Below are 25,950 nucleotides of genomic sequence, written 5' to 3'. Positions count from 1 at the left end.
TACAACTTTCTCACCAATTTTCTCATTTTAGTATGATGCACTGCTAACATCCTGAAGTGATGAAACACACTCTGGCATATTTATTTAGAAAGACAAGCCAGAGAATGACCTTGCAGACCTATTTTTTCTCGCACTCTGCAATGATCTAATTCTTGCAACATAACAATTTTTTTTCTAAGACTTTCTTTAGTGTACTTACGTAAGAAATTGCGAAAGAAATCAATTGAATCCTGTCGTACACTACAAAAGCTACTACAATTCCAACTGTAAACAGGAACATTAGCACGTCCCCCTGAAGCTTCTCCAGCCATCACCTCTTCTGCATTTCTAACCACAATTTTCTCTTTCTCAATTACACATCCCTCCTTCACCTCGTATCCTCGACCACTGGTGTCAACTGCATGCAACAAATCGTTACTTTGAAAGTAACTCTCTTCATTAAAAAATGGTTCAGATGTTGAAGTATGCATCCACTTCCCAGAAAACACTTTACAAAAATCACTCCTATTTATGTGTCTCTTCCATTTACTTTTAGCTTTTAAAACTCGTATTGCCTTATTTAGCGTATTTATTCTATTAAGTACTAAAAAAAATAATTTTCTTTTTGTCTCAAACGCGCGCTCAACAATACCCTCTATATATTGTTTCTTCTTAAGAAAAGCAGATCTTCTTTTAGAAACTTTCTCCTTTTGTAATAAATTCGAAACTACTCTGTTGTAAAACATACGCTTCCTGATTTGGCTAAATTGATTCATCCGAGTTTTACTGTACAGATTTTCCTGTCTCCTGATTCCAGAAACATTTTTATCTTTGGTTCCATGTCTCCTTCTCGATACTGGTATACTTTTTTCCTTGTGCACTTCAATACTAACATTTTTCCTTCCACATATTGCTCTCAAAAACTTTTTGGTTTGCTTACCAGGAGCACTCTTCTTTTTATCCGTCCTATGTTCTTTTGATACTTCTTCAATTCCTTTCTTCTTCAAATTGTAAGTCCGTTTATAGAGCTTTCTTTTTTCAGTTCTGGTCGGCATCTTAATTTAAGATTTTGATGAAATTCTCAATCTGTAAAACACAAACATAACAAATATTATAGTTGACTACTAGCATATAATGTACAAATTTAAACCACAGATTCATTTTCTAAGTAGAATAAAGAAAATAACAGAAAGTCTCTGAACAGAGTAGGAAATCCTGTAGTGAATGTTGGTTCTTAATTTTATCACACTCCATATCTGTTTTAACATTATAGACAGTTTTTAATTCTAATTTTTAAAGCATACAAACAGTACACTTTTTTCAAGAACTATGGGTCATCGTAGATGTTTTAATCTTTTTTACTACAATCTCTTTTACACTTCATGAGAACATGTCTTATCACTCTCCTAAAGCACATCAACGACGAATAGGACAAGAAAACTGTCTTCCAGAATGCTTTACTATCAAAAAATGTTTTATTTATTTAAATCTTCATAATTTTGTAGAACTTCCACCATTATATCATCAGGGACTTCTTCAAGTCCAAAGTCCTCATCTCCTTCTACCATCTCTAAGTAAGCGGAGTCTAAAGACATGTCCATAAAATAATTTTTTTCATCTATTTCCTCTTCAAAGACTGCGTCTAAAATTTCCTCCATCACTTCGTTAATGATTTCAAAATGAATTTGTTTCTCTTCTGAGGAATTCTCCACAACTAGACTCAGTTTATTCTTCTGTATCCTTTTAAAAAAATATAGAGACTAAATTATATCTTTTTTCATAAATGTATAACTTAAAAGTACCTTTACTAATTTTTAAACTACATATATTTTTATAATTTCTAACTTATTAACTCTATATATTTTAAGATACCACGTTCCTCTTGTTTTGAAAAGAAATTGGCAATATAACCCTAAACATTAACACTGATCTTTTTTTTCCATTAAATATTTACTGTTGTTAAAAGACATTTTACTGTAAAATTTCTTTTTAGATTTTCTAGATATCACAAATATTGATAATCTGTAGAATTAATTTTTAGAGACCCATTTTTTCAGTTCACCAGTACAAAGAGCTATGTAAACTATATGCACTCTGAAGAGAAGGGTCACACTATACAAACCATAGCATTCACTTAACAGATTACTACTTCCCACAGAGACAGTTCCTTTTATGTTTCAACAGCATACACACCATGTAAAAGTCATAGCATATACAAAATGTCATACTAAGCATGAAGAACAACCTCATAATAAACCTCTGCATGAATATGTAAAACAATGCCTATACATAGTATAATCACAGATATGCTGGAAAGATACCCATCACACCTAGAACCATATCATAATACCTCTTTGTAAATAAAGGAGAAAAACTGCCAAACATAATGCAACAAGATTTCAAAAATCATGAGCACTTCACAAGATTTAAGTAATGGAAACATGAAAGAATTATACTCCAATGATCCGTAAATCTGAACTCCATCAAAAAGAACACATGCACCAAGCCCATTAAAAGATAATTTCAACTGTCAGTGGAGAATATCTCAAAATACATATCTAGTATAAGCAGATACAACCCATGTGAATAATTCAAGATAAAATCATATTCCAAAATTAAATTTTACAAACATTTAAAAAAATCTTCTTCATTATTTTCATGAGCACCCAAAAAAATTGCCTATGCAAAAATACCAACTCACCTGAAAAAAAGAATATAATTCCTCAAATTCTGTAATTCAGAAGGCAGGTTGTTGCTTTTCAGCACCAAACACTGTAAAAAAGAAAATAATAAAATTTAATTAACTTATTACAGACTTATTTCTTACACAACATAGAGCCATTATAGCAAAGAACAAGCATAACAGATAAATTCCCCAAGATTCTCTATCATTACAATAAGATACAAAATGTCTCATTTATGAAACCATTGCGCCACAGATATATCACTTTTTCCCATGTTAAAACTCATGCACCAGCGACACAAGGCCTTCATAACTAAAAGCCCATGTGACGGAGAACAAGTGCATAGACAGAAAATACAGGGCCAACCATGGGCATATGCAAGCAGTACACCTGCACAGGACCACCAAACCCCAGGAGCCACCATATTAATATATATCCTTAATATAATAATCCTCTAAGGATGCATACATATTTGCGTAGCGGACCATGGCAGGAATTTGGCGTGCTCTGCCTCTGTTCCACTTCCAAACACCTTGATCCACCCCCCTCTTCAGTGGGCTGCACGCTCCGCCCCGCCCAAACCCCCTGTTACAGAGCCCCCTACCTACGCTCCCTGCCCAGGGCTGCCATGACCCTATACCCGCCCCTGGAAAATGTATAAGACACAGCAACAGTAAAAATCAAAGAATAAGCAACATGCAGAAAAACTGCACAGTAGATAAAGAAACGATATGTTTAAGATAACCCCATTGAAAAACATGTAGTAATTTTTTTAATCTGCCATGCATCTAGCCCTCCACGACCGCTTTGGAAACTCCTGCTCTAAACCTTTACATTTCATTTTTAAAACAAACGCACGTTTTTTTCAAAGCTGCATATTAAACGCCTAAACATGTATTTAGTCATCCACATGCAGGCACTTTCAATTACATGACTTATTTAAGTGGAATCCCTGTAATGTTGCATATCTTTCCAAAAATATACCAGTGCCTATTATTATAACGATTTTTTTTCATTCTTCATCAGTGATATTATTTTTTACATATAATGAAAATCACTATGACTTTTTAAACGACAAACCTTACGCGGTAAAAATCACTCTGCATTTGCTTCCCTTTAAGAATGTAGTTTATTTACCCCACGCATGTGAACCTTGATATTTCCATCTGGCAGCAAAGTCCGGCCTTGAATCACAAGACATGAACAACAGCCTTATTGTCACAAAAAGAAGTTAGCGTAGCATCTGTTCGCGAACATATCTTTCACTTAGCTAATATTCACAGACAACACCATTCCTTATAAAAGAGTGGCCTTCCTTTACAATGTACTGAGGTGACTCCCTTAATTTTAAACGCATCCTCCACTTCAAGACAGGCTATTTTTTTTATAACTACTAAGCAATGGTTTAGTGACCGGACTGCCAAAAATTATATCAAGTCATTCTGCTACTCTTCACTCCATGCTCTTCGACCTATTTCTGTGGACTTCCTGTTGAACTGCCAGTGCTGCGACGTTTGTGTTCCCATCTCGTTTATTTCAAAATGGATGTCCCTCCTGTCTTCGCAAACAAGCCGGAACACTTAGAACTATTTCGCCAGAAGATGCTTGACTACTACGGCATCTTAGCACTCTCGACTCTGAATACTTCATATCGATTATCATTTCGATATTCCTATTTCACCTGTGTGCAGCCTGTATTTCATTGCCTGAGCTGTGATTTCATGTGGGCCCTGGACTTCTGTCTCTGCAACTTGGTACCTCCTGAAGTGAATTACAATCATCTCATGAATCCGTTAATTGATCATGAACAGTTTTGTTGCAACGCAGGGATTATGGCCTTTGCAGCGATACAAGGAGTTCTGGGTCATTGGGATATATTCGCAGCGGCGCAAGATTTCCTGACAGACAGCTACATTGAAAACCCACCGAGCTGTCCTCTGATGGTACTAGAGGCTCCGGTAATAACAGATCATGAATGCTGCTTTCCTCTTTTCAATTGGATGGCTGACATGTTTTCGGATCATAACAGTGACTTCTTGTTAGAAGCAGTTGCTGCCTACTTTGCCTATACAATCCTGGGTTGACTGTTATGCAAGCCATTGACGTCCACATTTCGTTATGCCTCCCTATCTTTTTCACGTTTTCTTGGATATTTTCTTAACATGAACAGACCTATTGGCTTTACTAACAGTGAACATTATGATTTCCTACTGGTTAAATTTTGATCTTTTATGTGGACTAAATTTTTTTTCTTCACCTACTCGATTTTGAACTTTATTTTTTATTAAAGTCTAATCTCAACAATTCTATTGTATATCTTATCCTATGTTATTTCAAACGTACTCGAACCAAAACTCGCTAATATATGCTATATGTCCCCTAATTAATGTGTAAATATAGAATGAGTTTTTTATAACTGTAAACGCAATTTCGCATTTGAACTGCTTAATTCCGCCTCAGACACCTCTGATCATTTAATTTTCCATAAACTAAAATATTTTGATTACATACATGCACCTCTCGCCATTTTGTCGGTTTTGGCGCTTTTTTTTCCCTTACACAATAGCATAACAGAAACGTGATAGTGCTTCGCATGCAGAGAGCTGATTGATAAAGACATAATGTCTAACCACTAGCATTTTCATGTATCGTTCCTAAACTGAAAGGCCAGAGACCTTCTTCCATTTATTAAAATATAATATACTTCCTCATAAGAGTGTATAATTAATTTTGCAAAACCATATTCATTTTTCATCAACTATACCGTTTGTATTCTATGTACTACTGACTATACCGATTACTTTGTTTTTTACAATGTCTCTACTCGTATTAGATTAGAAACTTGCCTTGAAAACAGTGCATTTCTGAATAAACATTTCAAATATACACGTTCTCTCTTTTAATCCATAATCTCAACTAAAATGATTGTATACTGAAACAGTATTCATGTGTTCCACGTAACTTCAGCTATTCTAACTTAATATTTTCTTTTGTCGACCTGATTTACTCATACTAGAACCCACAGGCCTATAACAGCCCGTGAACCCTTTCTTAGTAGGTCCCGCACCATGCAGACAGTTGTACCTCTGTAAAAAAATAATTTATTACTCTTCTCAACCACCATCGCAGTTCCGCTTCACTCAGTGTTAATCACTGCTCCCACGCTTCTACAGACTAGACGCTATGTCGTATTTCACTCCTTATCACGCTTTAATCTCCACAATAACAAACACTTCTCCGCCAGCCACCAGAGAACAGAGTGCAGATGCAGAGGCACTAAGTAGTGAAATACAACATACCCTCTGCTCTATGGAAGCAACCGAGCGGTAATTCTGAAAGAAAACATTCACTAGCGCTTCAAAAAAGCATTTCAATTATATAAATAGTTTTTTGAAAACGTTCCAACTACTTTGATGCGACTATCTGTGTGTGCCTCCACAGCAAAGTTCCTCAGCCCGGACTGAAGGCAGACACAGACAGACACACACACAATAAGATAACACAGGGCAACGGAGACGGAAAACAGAAGGCAGATGAAGATGCAGTCAAACAGCAGGAGTGAGAGAGATATTTTTATACTCCGTTTGGTACCTCAATTTACGAACACATTTACTGCACAAATCTGTGTACAACCTCATGGTCAGAACTTTTCATTTTATTTTACTCGACCACCTCCCCCTCTCACCCCACCAGTACAAGCCGCGGCCACAAACTACAATGTAATTTTGTCGTCTGTCAGAAAGTTTAAGAATTCATTAAGCATTACCACTTTTTCAAGACGGTATCACATGTAATGTACCAACTTTTCATTTTATTTTACTCGACCACCTGCCCTTCTCACCCTACGCCCACCAATGCAGGCCGCGGCCACAAACCGCACTATAATTTTGTCGTCTGACAGAAACTTTAAGAATTCATTAAACATTACCACTTTTTCAAGACGGTATCACATGTAATATACCAACTTTTCATTTTATTTCACTCAACCACCTGCCCCTCTCACCCTACACCCACCAATGCAGTCCGCGTCCAGAAACCACACTCTAATTTTGTCGTGTGACAGAAAGTTTACGAATTCATTAACCATTAGCATTTTACTTTTCATTTTATTTTACTCGACCACCTCCCCATTTAATTTTCCATAAACTAAAATATTTTGATTACATACATGCACCTCTCGCCATTTTGTCAGTTTTGGCGCGTTTTTTTTCCCTTACACAATAGCATAACAGAAACGTGATAGTGCTTCGCATGCAGAGAGCTGATTGATAAAGACATAATGTCTAACCACTAGCATTTTCATGTATCGTTCCTAAACTGAAAGGCCAGAGACCTTCTTCCATTTATTAAAATATAATATACTTCCTCATAAGAGTGTATAATTAATTTTGCAAAACCATATTCATTTTTCATCAACTATACCGTTTGTATTCTATGTACTACTGACTATACCGATTACTTTGTTTTTTGCAATGTCTCTACTCGTATTAGATTAGAAACTTGCCTTGAAAACAGTGCATTTCTGAATAAACATTTCAAATATACACGTTCTCTCTTTTAATCCATAATCTCAACTAAAATGATTGTATACTGAAACAGTATTCATGTGTTCCACGTAACTTCAGCTATACTAACTTAATATTTTCTTTTGTCGACCTGATTTACTCATACTAGAACCCACAGGCCTATAACAGCCCGTGAACCCTTTCTTAGTAGGTTGCGCACCATGCAGACAGTTGTACCTCTGTAAAAAAATAATGTATTACTCTTCTCAACCACCGTCGCAGTTCCGCTTCACTCAGTGTTAATCACTGCTCCCACGCTTCTACAGACCAGACGCTATGTCGTATTTCACTCCTTATCACGCTTTAATCTCCAGAATAACAAACACTTCCCTGCCAGCCACCAGAGAACAGAGTGCAGATGCAGAGGCACTAAGTAGTGAAATACAACATACCCTCTGCTTTATGGAAGCAACCGAGCGGTAATTCTGAAAGAAAACATTCACTAGCGCTTCAAAAAAGCATTTCAATTATATAAATAGTTTTTTTAAAACGTTCCAACTACTTTGATGCGACTATCTGTGTGTGCCTCCACAGCAAAGTTCCTCAGCCCGGACTGAAGGCAGACACAGACAGACACACACACAATAAGATAACACAGGGCAACGGAGACGGAAAACAGAAGGCAGATGAAGATGCAGTCAAACAGCAGGAGTGAGAGAGATATTTTTATACTCCGTTTGGTACCTCAATTTACGAACACATTTACTGCACAAATCTGTGTACAACCTCATGGTCAGAACTTTTCATTTTATTTTACTCGACCACCTCCCCCTCTCACCCCACCAGTACAAGCCGCGGCCACAAACTACAATGTAATTTTGTCGTCTGTCATAAAGTTTAAGAATTCATTAAGCATTACCACTTTTTCAAGACGGTATCACATGTAATGTACCAACTTTTCATTTTATTTTACTCGACCACCTGCCCTTCTCACCCTACGCCCACCAATGCAGGCCGCGACCACAAACCGCACTATAATTTTGTCGTCTGACAGAAACTTTAAGAATTCATTAAACCTTACCACTTTTTCAAGACGGTATCACATGTAATATACCAACTTTTCATTTTATTTCACTCAACCACCTGCCCCTCTCACCCTACACCCACCAATGCAGGCTGCGTCCAGAAACCGCACTCTAATTTTGTCGTGTGACAGAAAGTTTACGAATTCATTAACCATTAGCATTTTACTTTTCATTTTATTTTACTCGACCACCTCCCCCTCTCACCCCACCAGTGCAAGCCGCGGCCACAAACTACAATGTAATTTTGTCGTCTGTCAGAAAGTTTAAGAATTCATTAAGCATTACCACTTTTTCAAGACGATATCACATGTAATGTACCATTTCTCTCTCTATCTGCATTATCTGTCTCTCTGCTAATATTTTTTTTCACTTCATAAACAACTTCTCTCATTATATATAAAGGCTTCAAAATCACACAAATAATTACTCTTTATATTAAACATATTTTATACTTCATATTTCACATTTAAATTAAAAATAGTTTTAGAAATACAACACATTATGACAGCCAAAAATGAGTTTAGTTTCAAACTATGAGGAAAATCAATCATTGTTTGTGAGTAAACCATATTTTACGGTACATGACAAAACAAACAGTTACAGACTTACCTTTACCAATGCTTTGTACGATGTACAACAGTGACAGTCACAAAATAGATATTTGTTTGACGGAACTCTCAATTATGCTGCTATCACTGCAACCAAAATTCAATGGCACAGATATCCAGTCAATACAGACTCATATATGTCTCTTCGGCCAATCATATTTCCTCCCGCAAAATTTTGTATTCAAATTTACATTTCAGTTGGTTGTCCCTCACAATATTTTCAATGTCACATAAAAGTCACCCATCACCCACTGCCATCTCTGACTGTTTCCATGGTAACACCTCATTCTGCACCTGGCTGAAGGCACAGGTCAAAAGTTCATATCTCAACGTTCTACAGCAAACTAACAACACTGTTTTCCCTCCAGAAACACCTGCCTATCCACAGCTCTGTTACATGTCATTTTTTTCACACCCAATACTACTTTTTCTTTTACATAACATTAACATGCAACGTTGTCTTCAATCTTCACGTATTAGAATCAACCAATAATTTTTCGTTTTTCAACCACACCAAGCTTCATCCATTTTTTTATCCTGCCTTTCAGCTTCTAACTGCCATTCCACTTCCAGAACCCATCGGAGTACGAGTGCATCTGCCTTGAAAATGAAGGTTTGGCTTTTAGGACACAGCTATATTCACTGGAGTGGAAAATATGCAGCAAGCAGACGAATTTCCAACCTTGATTTACCAAATGTGCAGATAACGTGGATTGGGCAAAGAGGATTAAGATGTCACCAATTAATACCATTGGTGAAAACTTTTATGCATCTCCCAGAACCAGACCTTATAATTGTGCACTGTGGTGGGAACGATCTAGGCACATTGACTGGGGTAGGTCTGGAAATGCTTCTAAAAGACACCTTTCGACAATTGATGACACTTTTTCCTCGAACTGCCTTGGTATATTCCAATATATGCCAAAGACAGAAATGGAATTGGTCCAATCAACATTGTGCACAAATTGAGAAAGCAAGGAGACATGTTAATAAATCAGTTTCTGCTTTCCTCAGAGATTATAGCATGGGTTCTATTTACCACAACAACTTGCGTTACCACATGCAAGTCATCTATAGGACAGATGGTGTTCATTTCACGGATGAGGGAAACAGAATCTTCCTCTGCAACATCAGACTCCGCATCGGTACTTACTTATAAATGCAGAAAAAACTCAATTAACACAAGGGCTCTTTTCAGAGCCACCTTATATCAAAGCACTCAAACTTCTGATTTATCTCCATTTTCACACTCTTGTAAATAGGTGTGCGCGCCCGAGTGCGCGCACCCCGCAACTTTAAAAAAATATATATATATATATATTTTCGCATTTAAGGGCCTTACTGCACACCCTGAGAGAACCTACGCAGCAAAACAATCTCTACCTTCTCCCCTTTCCATGTTCCAACGCTTTGAAATGACAATATATTTACTCGCAGTGACAAAATGGCGGTCAACACTTCCTGATTTCCTTCGAATCGAACGTTAACAGACGTCACGCAGCAACAAAAAAAATTCCGCTCGCGCGCAGCCGCTTGAGTGCGCGCACCCGTGCGCGCTTATAGATATATAATTGACTTTAACTTTAATTTTCTCAGCAACTACTGAACAGATTTACACCATTCCAAAAAAAGCGTAATCTGCGAGCCGGACTCTACAGTTTTGCCAAATTTCTTATAAATCCATTCAGCCGTTCGACCTGTAGCCGTGTCTAAACGTCCTATGGAAAATAACATGGAGAAAACACGTTTTGGGACCCCCCTTTTATCTCAGCCCCCACTTCACCAATCCCCCCCCAAACTTTCAGGGAAGGAGCGCAGCGGACCGAGGCATCTTCTTTGAGAAATTCGCAAAGATTCATCCACCAGGGCCAAAGTTAATCCAAATAGAATGTTGAGGATTTCCTATGGAAACTAGGTCCTAACTATAACTACCTACTGGCGACCGCCAGTAGGTAATAAATATATATATATATATATATATATATTACCTACTGGCGGTCGCCAGTAGGTATATATAGTTAGGATTTTTTCTCTATGGGTTTTTTGAAAATTCTATGTCTAATAACTTTGGCGTTTGTGGACGGAATTGGCTGAAATTTTCAGGAAAATGGCACATTTTGTTTCTGAGCAGCCCCTGAAAATTGGGGGGGGGGTTCGTCCAGGGGGGGTCGAGAAAAAAGGGGGGTCCCAAAACGTGTTTTTAACATTGAGTTTTCCATAGGGCGGTTGGCCTCACTTTTAGCCCGAACGGCTGAATGGATTTGCACGAAACTTGGCAAAATTGTAGGGACTGGTAGCCCGATGTGCCTTTTGTAGGTCTCAATATATGTGCTACAGTGGATTTTGAGAAATTAACGTTTAAAAAAAGATATATATCTGTAACAGCGGACCGGGCAGCGCTCCAGGACGCGTACTTTTCGCGCAACGGAGCTTTGTGAAGCGAAGCTGATTGGTTCTCCGGCGTCTGTCAACATTCCAAACAGTCCGTAGCGGCCGCCATCTTGTCTCTCGGTAGGATCGAGAGACAAGAGGAGGCCAAAGCGAAGGGGCAAATGACCATAAGGGGGAATAGTAGATCCTCGCTGACCCCCTAGGTTTGATGTGGAGGTTTTAAAAGGGCCCCGCGGGGCAAAAAAAAAAAATAATAATAATAATCGAACGGCTGAATGGATTTGCACGAAACTTGGCAAAATTGTAGGGACTGGTAGCCCGATGTGCCTTTGCTAGGTCTCAATATATGTGCTTCAGTGGATTTTGAGAAATTAACGTTCAAAAAAAGATATATATCTGTAACAGCGCACCGCTTCGCGTACTTTTCGCGTTACGGAGCTTTGCGAAGCGAAGCTGATTGGCTCTCCGGTGTCTGTAAACATTCCAAACAGTACGTAGCGGCCGCCATCTTGTCTCTCGGTAGGATCGAGAGACAAGAGGAGGCCAAAGCGAAGGGGCAAATGACCATAAGAGGGCATAGTAGATCCTCGCTGACCCCCTAGGTTTGATGTGGAGGTTTTAAAAGGGCCCCGCGGGGCAAAAAAAATAAATAATAATAATAATCGAACGGCTGAATGGATTTGCACGAAACTTGGCAAAATTGTAGGGACTGGTAGCCCGATGTGCCTTTGCTAGGTCTCAATACATGTGCTTCAGTGGATTTTGAGAAATTAACGTTCAAAAAAAGATATATATCTGTAACAGCGCACCGCTTCGCGTACTTTTCGCGTTACGGAGCTTTGCGAAGCGAAGCTGATTGGCTCTCCGGTGTCTGTAAACATTCCAAACAGTACGTAGCGGCCGCCATCTTGTCTCTCGGTAGGATCGAGAGACAAGAGGAGGCCAAAGCGAAGGGGCAAATGACCATAAGGGGGCATAGTAGATCCTCGCTGACCCCCTAGGTTTGATGTGGAGGTTTTAAAAGGGCCCCGCAGGGCAAAAAAATAATAATAATAATAATAATCGAACGGCTGAATGGATTTGCACGAAACTTGGCAAAATTGTAGGGACTGGTAGCCCGATGTGCCTTTGCTAGGTCTCAATACATGTGCTTCAGTGGATTTTGAGAAATTAACGTTCAAAAAAAGATATATATCTGTAACAGCGCACCGCTTCGCGTACTTTTCGCGTTACGGAGCTTTGCGAAGCGAAGCTGATTGGCTCTCCGGTGTCTGTAAACATTCCAAACAGTACGTAGCGGCCGCCATCTTGTCTCTCGGTAGGATCGAGAGACAAGAGGAGGCCAAAGCGAAGGGGCAAATGACCATAAGGGGGCATAGTAGATCCTCGCTGACCCCCTAGGTTTGATGTGGAGGTTTTAAAAGGGCCCCGCGGGGCAAAAAAAAAATATAATAATAATAATCGAACGGCTGAATGGATTTGCACGAAACTTGGTAAAATATTAGGGACTGGTAGCCCGATGTGCCTTTGCTAGGTCTCAATATATGTGCTTCAGTGCATTTTGAGAAATTAACGTTCAAAAACAAGATATATATCTGTAACAGCGCTCCGCTTCGCGGAGATAAAATTATATCTGTATTACCTAGCTGTTGCTAACACCAGTTAGCGACGGCTAGTAGGAGATAGCGACCATCTTGGGCCCCACTTTGCATGTGAGTGATATTTATCACTAATGACATGCAAAGTGGGCATGCCAAGATGTTAGCGACTGGAAACAGTCGCTAACATCGCTATCTCCTATTATCAACTTTTGGAAATATTCGAGATAAGCGCGAATATCTCCAAAAAGTAACAGCTGCCCTGAGCAGTTCTTAGCCATGTTATCCAATGGGAGGTGGATAACATGGCTAAGAGCATTAGCTCGGTAATGCATGAATATCGCTGAGTTTTCAGCGATATTAATGCATTGCGGTCATTTTTTATCGTATTTGCGATAAACCTTGATAATAGCAAGGTTTATCTGCGATAATTTCTGACGGTAAAAAAATCTTTGCAATGCATCGTTAGGGATAAATATCGCTTAACTTTGGTAATATGCCCCAACGTCTGTTAACGTTCGATTCGAAGGAAATCAGGAAGTGTTGAAAAACATTGTCTGCGCCATCTTGTCTTTTTTCAAATGCCACACTTTTGTCGTGCACGGCAGCCATTTTAGATGCCTTGACCAGACCCACTCTGTGCACGCTGTCGATCCTTAGCATGGCTCCCCACCCTCGCAAGCATCTCACCCAGGCAGTGGTCACCCCCGCTCTCTGTCTTATGCATGGGTAATAAACCTCCCCCCATCTGCGCTGCTCTTCCCTGAGAATCACACCCTGTGCCCGCCCGACACCTCCCTTTCGCCCTATTCACTACCGCACCCTCTGACACTTCTTTTCCTCTGTGTCCGATTGTCCAGGCCGGTCCTAGGCTATCAGCTAGCCCTGCAGATGTAGTTTATGGCCACAGCTGTAAAGAATCACCCCTCTTCAAAGGAGTTATAGTAGATCAAGGCCCACACTCGATGAGATCCGTCACAGCAGAAGCGTTGCTATTATCTGAAAACCATCCTGTATTGTGATTGGGGAGGGGACCGAGCGTGAAGCGGAAGATTCCAGGGATGACTCTTTGTACATCAAAGTTTTTACAATTATGTGTCACATTAAAAATATATAGCACTCCGACAAAGTAGTAAGATTATAAAACTTTAATAATTTATAAATATATACAAGAAAACAAAAATAGTAATAACATATAAACATTTTTAGGGAAAAACAACGAAGTAGCGGTCGGCTGTGCGAATAGTCCCAACGCAGCACAACGTCCAGATTTCCGGCGTGGGGCGTCGCGGGGGGTGGGTCATCAGTAGCAAACTGTTGTGTGAATAGTTCCAAGGCAGCAGAACGCGCCGAAATCTAGATGACACGAAAGTGATGTCTAGTAAGTTGCCACCCAGCAAATAACGGCGTGGGGCGTCGCGGGGGGTTGGTCATCAGTAGCAAACTGTTGTGCGAATAGTTCCAAGGCAGCAGAACGATGGCACCAAGGTGATGTCCAGTAAGTTGCCGCACTGGTTTTGGTATCCTACAATGCTGCTCCGAATAACGGCGTGGGGCGCCCCGGGGGAGGCGGGTGAACGGGCCTCTCCAGGTGGAGTGTCATCTGTTGTAGTGGGGCGCCCCTTTACCGTTTCAGTTGCCATTCCGTCCGTTTTTGGTCCACTGTGTCAAAAGCCGCAATTCAGCTGAGTTGCGCCCACTCTTGCGGTGCAGCGATAGGCGGCTGTCACAGGACTCTCAAAATGGCGGCAGGCTCTTTCCTTTTTGGGCCTGGTCCACTGAAATGGCCCTGGGACACCTTGGAAATCGGACGCTTGTCTGCTAGGTCTTGGACCCCATTCTCGAAAGCGTCCCCTCCGCCTTGAGAATTCATCAAAAGTTTTGGGGGCCCCGACTCCTGCAGGCTTCTGGTGGGGAGCGGCTGCCATGATTGCTCGCGGAATGACCACGACGGAGCTACGAGATGGTGGTGCTCTCATGCTGACGCCAGCTTAGTCTGAAACATCCAGAAACAAGGTGGGGCTTTCATCGTTTGGGAAAAAAAAAAAAGTTTTCATCCAATGAAAAGTGTTGTTTTTAGGTCATATGATCAAGCCTTCCATCATTAGGAAACCAAAAGTAAAATGAACCAATGAAAAGTTTTATAAACAAGTCACATGACCTGTTATGCGGCATAGGGTATAAAATGCGTAGAAAATACCTTGGCACGTGAGGCGGCGTCAGTAGCGGACCGATGTGCGAGTAGGCCGAAGGCAATACAACGCGCCAAGATCCGGATGGCACCGAGGTGGTGTCCAGCAAGTTGCAGCACTGGTGTGGCCATTCTACAATGCTGAAAGTCGGCGTGGGGCGCCCCGTTGGCCTGTGAGTTTGCGTCAGTAGCGGACCGATGTGCGAATAGGCCGAAGGCAGCACAACGCGCCAAGATCCGGATGGCACCGAGGTGGTGTCTAGTAAGTTGCCGCACTGGTGTGGCCATCCAACAATGCTGAAAGTCGGCGTGGGGCGCCCCGTTGGCCTGTGAGATGGCGTCAGTAGCGGACCGATGTGCGAATAGGCCGAAGGCAGCACAACGCGCCAAGATCCGGATGGCACCGAGGTGGTGTCTAGTAAGTTGTCGCACTTCTGTGGCCATCCTACAATGTTGAAAGTCGGCGTGGGGCGCCCCGTTGGCCTGTGAGATGGCGTCAGTAGCGGACCGATGTGCGAATGGGGCCAAAGGCAGCGCAACAATATTTTCTGACTGACACCACAAGGCGCTGAGATGCCAAGATCCGGATGGCACCGAGGTGATGTCTAAGTTGCGGACTGATGTGCGAATGGGGCCAAAGGCAGCGTAACAATATTTTTTGTATGGAAGATACCACTAGGCGTTGAGATGCCAAGATTCGGATGGCACCGAGGTGATGTCTAGCAAGTTGCTGTACTGGTGTGGTCATCCTACAATGCTGAAACTCGGCGTGGGTCGCCCCATTAGCCTGTGAGATGGCGTCAGTAGCGGATCGATGTGCGAATAGGCCGAAGGCAGCACAACGCGCCAAGATCCGGATGTCACCGTGGTGGTTTCATAGTTGAGAGGCACTTCATCTGCAGTGGGGCGCCGAGATCCGGATGGCACCGAGGTGATGTCTAGCAAGTTGCTGTACTGGTGTGGTCATTCTACAATGCTGAAAGTCGGCGTGGGGCGCCCCATTAGCCTGTGAGATGGCGTCAGTAGCGGACTGATGTGCGAATGGGGCCAAAGGCAGCGCAACAATATTTTCTGAAGAGAAGACACCAAAAGGTGCTGACATTCCAAGATCCGGATGGCACCGAGGTGGTGTCTAGCAAGCTATGCAGTTGAGTTGTGTGCGCACTTGCGGCGAATAGGTCGAAGGCAGCATAACAATGTTTTTTGAATAGAAGACACCACAAGGCGTTGAGATTCGGTTACCACCGAGGTGATGTCTAGCAAGTTGCCGCACTGGTGTGGCCATCCTACAATACTGCTCCGAATAACGGCGTGGGGTGCCCGAAGGGGGGGGGAGCCGGCGTGAATGGGCCTTCCTAGGTGGAGGCTCGTCTGCTGTAGTGGGGCGCCCCTTTACCGTTTCAGTTGCCATTCAGCTGAGTTTCGGCTGCTCTTGATGCTACAGCGACAGGCGGCTGCAAGAGGACTCTCAAAATGGCGGCCTGTTCTTTGGATTTGGGCCTGGTCCACTAAAATGGCCCTGGGACACCTTAGAACTCGGACGCTCGATTTTTTTTTCCTTTCCTGTACATGCAAAAAAAGGTAAATGCCCGGTACGTTACACGCTTCATCTGCCACGATGAACTCTCCAGAGGAACCGGAAAAAAATATAGTTGTGGTAACTATACCATGCATCGTCATATGGAGAGGTGGCACCAATTAATTATAGTGCTGCATAAAAGAGAGATTTGGAGGAGAACCCCTGACCTGCTAATACATTCATCAAAGAAGTGGCACTGAGAGCTTCAGAGGCAAGGGAAACGGTCCCAAATATTTAGAAGAACTTTGGAAAGATTAAAATGACATGTTTAGATTGTGGCAAATTAATTTCATGTGGACAGATGAGTGTTACTCTAATAAATACAGCATATGAACATCATCATAGTCGATGGTTGGTAGAGACATTTTGACTATATCCTGGACCTGCCCGTCCTCGCCCAAAATGGCGCCGGAATAAATGGGACTCGTAACTCCTTGTTGTGTACTGGTTGCAGAACCTTGAAATCACGAGATACGTATGCAGTTTTGAAGCACATGGCGGGCGGGGACGAGAATTGATTGACTATTTCGACATCCCTATTGATATTAAGTTCTGATGTGTTATTGATTACTGTACTGTTGAAAGTTCGAATTAACGTCACCCATGGTACTTGCCCGCAAATGTATATCTAGATAATTTTATTGTAACTGGCCCTGTCGTATTTTAATTATAAAATGTACGTCCACCGATTCCGTAACTGTTAGACACCTTAGTTCTTGCAACCTAATGGCCCGCCCGTTACGTTCCTCTACAGTGTAAATGTCTATTCATCATATACGATTACAGTTTGCTCTGTGGCAGGCCCACGTGGTTATAGGCTCGTATTTGTATAATGACATTTTCACAATAAAGGTTTTTAAAAGAAAACATGGTAGTAGTATATACATTGGTAAAGTTTTTAATAATAGTGACTGTTTTAGAATCATTAAAAGGCAAGTGAAATAAAGCAGACCAATTACATGAAGGGTAAAAGGTATAATACGAAGGAACGCAGTAAAGATAAATGGTCAAGGGCTGTTGTGTTTTCTATTCCTGCAACATAAAGTGATCGATAAGAATCTCATATTCAGGCGTATCGGCGACTAAGACAGCAGGTCGACCCTCTTTTGCTCAACGGCTCCGTCATGGGACGAAGAAACGCTCTTTTTCTCGAAAAAAGAATATATTTTACTTGCAGGACAGTTGTAAAATTTCCGGGAAAGTACATTAGCCTGGAACATTATAACATATATTTAAGAAAAAATAATGTTCGGAAGTAATGAAAAGCGTAATTTTTAGGTCATATGACCAAGCCTTTCATCATTACAATAAGAAAAGTAAAATGAACCAATGAAAAGTTTTATTAACAAGTCACATGACTTGTTATGCTTACGTTACGCGCTGCGCGCCCCGGATGACTTCCGGATGCGCTAACGCGGCGCGTCATATGACGCATTACGCGACAACGCAGGTCCAGAATATAGTCAAAATGTCTCCACCAACCAGCGGTCGGAACACAACCCCTTTCAGCAGGCTAAATAGTTCTGTTAAATGACAACAGAAGGGACAGGCAACAAGAACCATCAGTCAAAGAGGGGAGGGCTAGTTCTTTTCTACCGTGTTACATTGGGGCGCTACCGGAACTGATCGAATTGGTAGTCTACAGTGTTTCTGGATGTTTCAGACTGAAGCTGGGGTTAGCATGAGAGCAGCACCATTTCGTAGCTCCGTCGTGGCCATTCCGCAACCAATCATGGCAGCCGCTCTTTATCGTTATTTTGGGCGGGGTGGGTGGCGGAGCCGAGCTGTTTTGCAGCCATCATTGTGTGGAGTTCAGTTCATCTTACTAGTTTTGTATTTGTCATGAGGGGTTGTTCCTAATGTTTCTATTTTAGCGAGGTCAAAAAGAGATCCCATTAGTGGCCTACTGATTTTGCTCGATTCCTTTTCTTTTTTTTTACACGATTTTTCGTAATCTGCAAAGACTAAACAGAGTATTGCGACTCTGTGTTTGTTTGTAAATAGAGAATGAACCAAAGAGAACTAATTCTAAAACAGTAAATACTTGGATAACAATCAATCAAATGGAGAGAGAAGCAGGCACGACGGATTACAACGGGGGCAAAGGCCTGCGTTAACTACCTTTCACTATCTGCAAAGAGAGAGTACTCCTAATAGAAATGAGGGGGGGGGGCACCATTCAAAGCAGATCAGTGTGCATAAACACGAAAATGTTTTCACTTACCACGTACTTGACATTCGACAGCTTATGATATTTGCTATTAAAAAACCATTGAAATTCACTGAAAAAACCATAGGTTATAGACCATATATAGTTAGGAATTAGCATTTACAAAACCTTGAAAATTCACTGAAAAAACCATAGGTTATAGACCATATATAGTTAGGAATTAGCATTTAAAAAACCTTATTTTACTCACACAAAACCATTGAAATTCCATGTATAGTTAGTTGCACTAACTATATATCGCGCACCCGCAATCCACTGCTGATCATGTCACATATTACATCATTCATGACATGGTCAGTGACATCACTGATGACATCACTGATGACATCTCAAATAACATCACTGATGACATCACTGATGACATCTCAAATGACATCACTGATGACATCACTGATGACATCTCAAATGACATCACTGATGACATCACTGATGACATCTCATTTGACATTACTGATCACATCACTGATGACTAAGCATGGGCGGATTTTGCGGATCCACGATTCACGGATTTGCGGATTCACGGATCGTGGATCCGCAAAATCCGCGGATTATGCGGATCGGCGGATTTGGGGGCGGGGCTTCCTCGAGTGTGTGGGCGGGGCCAAACGGACGGGGCTTCCATGCGAGCGCACATGCCGCTTGTGTGTATAACAGGTCAGAGACCGATCAGAGCAGCAGATTAAGAGACAGAAGCTCGGGCGGGGCCAAACGGACGGGGCTTCCATGCGAGCGCACATGCCGCTTGTGTGTATAAAAGCCGATCAGAGCAGCAGATTAAGAGACAGAAGCCCCTGGTCACAGGAACAGCACGGGGATTCCGCTCGTCAAAGTCAAAGATGCAAATGCCTCTGGCCAGCATCACAGCGGATTTTCGATGGTATATTTGGGAACAAGGCACACCTGCCCAGCCTCCACAACGCTCACGATTATTTATTTTTGGGCTGATGAATGAGTCACTGCATTTGCGCTTCAACTAGGGCACATGCTTTATTGATATCTGTTGAGGTTTATTTTTTGTGCCAGGACCGTCGTGCCCGAATGAACCCTGCCCTTCATATTTATTCAAGAAGACACCACCATTTAAATAATTTACGATGGCGCCGGCAAGCTGCCAGCGCCATCCTGCAAAAGTTACTTAATTAGCTTCAACAGGAAGCTCCAACTGATAAAATAAAGCAGGCGCTCGAGCCCTTGCTTTATCTTATCTGTTAGAGCTTCCTGTCGAAGCTAATTAAGTAACCATTTGAGGATGGCGCTGGCAGCTTGCCGGCGCCATCGTAAATTATGTTAGGCTTGAACTTTTGACCGCAAAATCCGCTCCGATCGCGGATTGCGGATTCTCGGTAAATTCGCGAGAGTTCGCGGATCGCGGATTTACCGAAAATCCGCAAAATCCGCGATCGGAGCGGATTTTGCGCTCATGCTTACTGATGACATCATTCATGTGATAATACGATGAACCTCTTCAGACTCTAATATAACCTTAGATACACTCAGTGTAAACAGACACTCATAGACTGTCACTCATCCATGGAGTTGCTCAGACACTTAGTCAGTCATGCAAAGAATCAATCACACCTCCATTTCCTCAACTATACAGTTATACACACCTTACTTATTCAAACATATACTAAAACATATTTACTCACTTATACAATCCTGGATACAAGTTCACAATGATCCATACAGCCACTCACACATTCACTGGCTCTTATGCACAGTTATTTATATATGTCAACTCTCACATGTACTGTGTTTTACATATGTACTTACTTTGACATGTAGCACTGAGATATCCATTCACTCACCAATACACTCATGCACACAGTCAACCGCCCATACAGCTGTTTCCACATGCACTTTTGAACCCATACATCTAGTCAATCAACTGCTCACACATCTATGCAGAGAGTCATACACCTCCCAGCCACCCACACACACACTCAGTCTCCCATACAAATGCTTGGGCAACCAATCAATAACCCATACAGTTAATCATATAGCTAATGATCAACACATGCAGCAGTTTACAGAACAACAGACATAATGATGCACAAATTAAGACAGTTTAGTCACTAACCCATGCACTCAGTGAGACACATTTAATCAGTCACTCATACAGTCAGCCATGCCCCTACTAAATCCTTCATCAAGACACTTATACATCCACTCATTCTTCAATATGTAAGACATATTTTAACTTTACAGAATTATACAGTCACTGGATGTAGTCATCAGTGATGTCATTTGAGATGTCATCAGTGATGTCATCAGTGATGTCATTTGAGATGTCATCAGTGATGTCATCAGTGATGTCATTTGAGATGTCATCAGTGATGTCACTGACCATGTCATGAATGATGTAATATGTGACATGATCAGCAGTGGATTGAGGGTGCGCGATATATAGTTAGTGCAACTAACTATATATGGAATTTCAATGGTTTTGTGTGAGTAAAATAAGGTTTTTTAAATGCTAATTCCTAACTATATATGGTCTATAACCTATGGTTTTTTCAGTGAATATATATATATATATATATATATATATATATATTTATATATATATATATAATATATATATATATATATTTCTTAAGACTTCGCTCACTATATATATATATATATATATATAAATATCGACAATCTTTCTTGTCCATACAATCCAGAAGCAAGAAGGCAGACCCAAAGGTAGTGCAAATGTCGGGTTTATTCAAGGAACGCCTGCACCACCACCATAACGCGTTTCAGCCTCCTCCGAGGCCTTGATCACATGATATATATACATATTTAGATAGATAGTTGATAGATAGTAGATAGATAGATAGATAGATAGATAGATAGATAGATAGATAGATAGATAGATAGATAGATAGATAGATAGATAGATAGATAGAGGTGTGGGTCGAAGAGCCAAGATGGTGGATGTGCCTTAACGAGGATCCGGCAAGGTGTCCCGATTCTCCATTAATTTTCCTCTGTTAGGCGCACCAGCAGACATGCGCATGGAGCGAACCATCCCCTTCTTGCCCTCAGTGCTATGGCTTGATCCTGTGACTGCCAGCTGAACTGGAAGAGCAGACGAGAGTGACGGCCATGCTACCGACACATGAGGTCTGTATCAGAGGAGCCGTAAGGTCACTCTGAGGCAGGGTTGGATTGGGATCACAATTTGGCCCGGGCACTGACGAAAAAAGTGGTCCACATTTGCTGGGCATGGCCCACATTTGTGGGGCGTGGCCCACATTCTCAGGCGTGGCCCACATTCGCGAGCATGCCCTTTCATGAAACACAAGGAATGTAAGTGAGAGGATATTGTTCTTGGGAAGGACACGGGCCAAGGTCACAATGCCCTTCAAGCTGAGCACCTGAAAAACAGCCAGGCCCCTTTCTATTACCAAATTATTCCCAGCCCTGCAGCGCAAGAGCATCTGAAAACAGCGAGGACCCTTTCTCTTAAAAAATTATTCTCCAGCGCAGGAGCATCTGAAAACAGCGAGGACCCTTTCTATTACAAAATTATTCCTCAGCCCTCCAGCGAAGGAGCACCTGAAAACAGCGAGTCCCCATTCTATTAAAACATTATTCCCCAGCCCTCCAGCGCAGGAGCACCTGAAAAACAGAGAGGCCCCAGCTATTTGTAAATTACTCAGCCCTCCCCAGCCCTTCACTGCTTCAGGGCAATGGAGTGGCAGGAGAGGGGCTAAAGCAAAAACACAGCTTCTGGTCCATCCATGGGGGTGGAGGGTAGGCTAAGGTGAGATGGTGCAAGTTCCCCACATCACCTGGCCCCCATAGTGAGACCCATTATTCCTCGCCCACTATGCCCTGAACGAGAAGGACTGTGGGCTGGGACTAATGCAAGCACAGTTTCTGGGCTGCATGGGCCCCAGAGGGCCCGAGGTCAAAATGGCTCATAGGACTGAGCAACTCCTGGCCCCCTGGGAGGCTGATTCTGGCACACAATCACCCAGCCCCCCATCAGCATGATTGCCTGGCAGGGCAGGGGGTCAAGGAGAGGCCACAGCTGATCATTGCTGAATGGCCGGCTTCACAGTGAAACTGCTTTCCTCTCCCTGTCCGTGCTCTCTGTGGACTGGGAAAGGGAAAAAAGGCCCACAGAGTGCACTGAGACATTGGCCCTTCGGCCCATGCCCGAGTGCCCCCAGTGCCAATCCGCCCTTGCTGTGAGTTGAGGGCCAAGTGCAGGATGGACACTAGAGCAAATGTGAAGCGCTGCCTTACTTGCCCTGCTGATCCTCTGGGCGATTGCGGAGGCCCCCTGGAGCTGACAACTTTCAGTGCCTGGGCAGCTGGGGTCAGGTGGAATCACGCTGCTGACTGGGCCTGTCTGTGCCTACGGTGCGGAGCTGTTGCACGGCGAGAGGAGCGGGAGACACAGTCGGGGGCTGACGCCTGGAGTCACGCTTTAAGCTGACGGCCTGACTGGTGCTGGCGGAGGAGGCTGCGGTCCTGCAGCGCCTGGCTTGGCAATGCTGCTGTGAGTGAGGACGCTGAGGGAGCCTTCTTGGCCTGCGTTGCCTGTGTCAGGTCTTGACACTGTGGGCACCCACATTACGATCGTCAAGAGCCAAAAAAAACTACAATTCCCAGAAGGCCTTCTGGGAAGTGACGATATTGTTTAAATCACCTACAACGCATTGGAGCATCGTACGTGATTCTGAATTGTGCCGGTGGCAGAGCGGCTGCTCTGCTCCTTCTCTGTACCGTTGTCCTCTTCGTTTTGGCTGTTTTTTCAGAGGTTCGTGATTCCGGAACCCTGATCCCACGTCTCACTCGGCGAGTGAGGACGCGAACTAGAAGAAACCGTCCACTGGTAGGAAGTCTTTTGCTTGCTCCTTGTTCTGGAACTATGGTGATTAATTTGGAGTGCATATACTTTATTCTTGGAACAGGAGTAGTCCGTGGAGTCTTTATTATTATTTTTCCTTTTTGCTTTGACCCCTGGTGGATTATATCCTGGATGTGATAAGTTTACCTTGCTGGGTTCATATACCAAACTGAGATTCTCTGTACTTGAACACAAAAAAAAATTTCTTTGGGTTTCATAATATTTTCTTGGGCTACAAGGGGGTGTGAAAGTGAAATGTAGATGTGCCGGAGTATAGATGTGATACAGCTATAAGAGAGTCACATTGTGGTTATATTCATCAAAGATATTTGTTTTTAGGTGGATAGTTGTACCTGACTGAATAGAAGTATCTTACTTGGTGTTTTCAGGAAGAATTACAGGTAGACACTTAACAAGGTATGGCTTTGGCTTTAGTGAGAAACATACGAGTGTAGTCAGGAATTATGTATCGTATTTAATGTTATGCTTTTGTTGTTACAGGTATTCCCTTTCCACTGCTGCCCCTACCCTAGCCCTATCCCTCACTTGATCGCCTTTATACTCTGTATACTTTCGAGTCAGAGTGTGAGGAAGTCAGGAGATGGACCCCTGTTGAGCATCATCCTGATCTTGAGGAGCAAGGTGGTAGTGACAGCCTGCAGGTGAGACTGATACAGTTGTGGGTCTGGGAGGTTGGAGAGAGTCAAAGAAAGGTAGGGTGGGAGGTGCACAACGCGTTTAACTGAGTTCGAATGTGTGTTTAAACCAGGATGGGTGCACTCAAGGATGGCGGTTCCGTCAGGCGCCAGAAAATATGAAGCTATGTAGTGTACGCAAAAATTTGCATATACATCTCCCATGAGAGGCACTCCGTAAATGTTCATCGAAATGATTCCACGTTTTAGAGAAGTAAAGTAGATTTATTCATCAATTTTCATTCGTAAAGATGATATTTCAATGATATTGCCATCATATCACTGTAACATGTACATGATAAACGCAAACTCCAATGCATTTCAGGCTGCACGCCCTTTGTCAAGGAGAGCTGTGAAGAAAGAAGAAACAGACCCATATCAGGGGCGGGAGGAGAGCTGAAAAGGCCCTGCTGGCGGATAAATGCTTTAAAAGTGTCGATCTTTACTCTACTCTACTACTAAACTGAGAAAAATCCTAATTTTAAGACTTTAGGTATTCACAGAAGGCATTTAGGAGTCCTAAAGTTAGGAGTTCTAACTTTACTACTACTAAACTGAGAAAAATCCTAATTTAAGACTTTCGGTATTCACAGAAGGCATTTAGGAGTCCTAAAGTTAGGACTCCTAACTTCTGTGAATACCGAAATGAGTAAGTGCCTTCTGTGAATGCCAAAATGAGTAAGTGCCTTCTGTGAATACCAAAATGGTAGTAAGTTTAGGATTTTGTCTTAAATTAGTTCTGTGAATCGGGCCCAATGTGTTGTAATAGTATGCATTGTAATGGAATGCATTGTAATGGTAGTTTAAAAAATGTGTGGTAATGGCATGCGTTGTAAAATTATGCGATGTGATGGTAGTTGTGATGTAAAAACCGCATTGTAAAAGCATGCGTTGTAATTGTTTGGGTTATAATGTCATATATTCTCTACCCCTACCTGAGGCAATGTTCCATTCATATTGCACTCCTACAGGAGACACACTTGACACTCCCAGAGACCACCAGGCACCAAAATCGCTGACGCAGTCAGCTATGCACCGGTTGACGAGATTAACATTGACGCAGAAGGCTAATATGTTTTTTTGCGAAGCCGCTTGGATGGCCAACTGCTAATAGGCTCAGCATCTGCACCCAATTCAAAACAAACCCTTTTTCTTGACAAACTGCCGGGCAAGCTCTCTCGCTGGAGCAAGCTCCCATGGCTCATAGGGGGCACCATTAATAGTGCTCTGGAACCAGGACTTGATCGCTCGTTTACCTCATTGCCCAACACACCCACAGTCTCTACTGCATGGGCTCTCTGCTTCAACACTGGCAGTTACTTGACATCTAGTGTCATCATAACGCTACGGCTAAAGTGTACTCGTTCTTCTCCGCCCCACATCAATTGTATATCTGGCATGACAGATTACTCTGCCAATTCAAATTTGCTACCCTTAGTTTTACAGACTGACTATTTAGGTCATACCCACTCCGACCACAAGCCGCTACACCAGCAATCCCCACTTGTAAATTACATCTGGGGTCCCTGGAGGACCCTCCTTCCTGTGCATCA

Source organism: Lissotriton helveticus, chromosome 3_1 (genome assembly GCF_964261635.1).
Source record: "Lissotriton helveticus chromosome 3_1, aLisHel1.1, whole genome shotgun sequence".
NCBI lineage: Eukaryota > Metazoa > Chordata > Amphibia > Caudata > Salamandridae > Lissotriton > Lissotriton helveticus.
The sequence above is the reverse complement of the archived record's forward strand: the minus strand, read 5'-3'. Positions refer to the sequence as shown.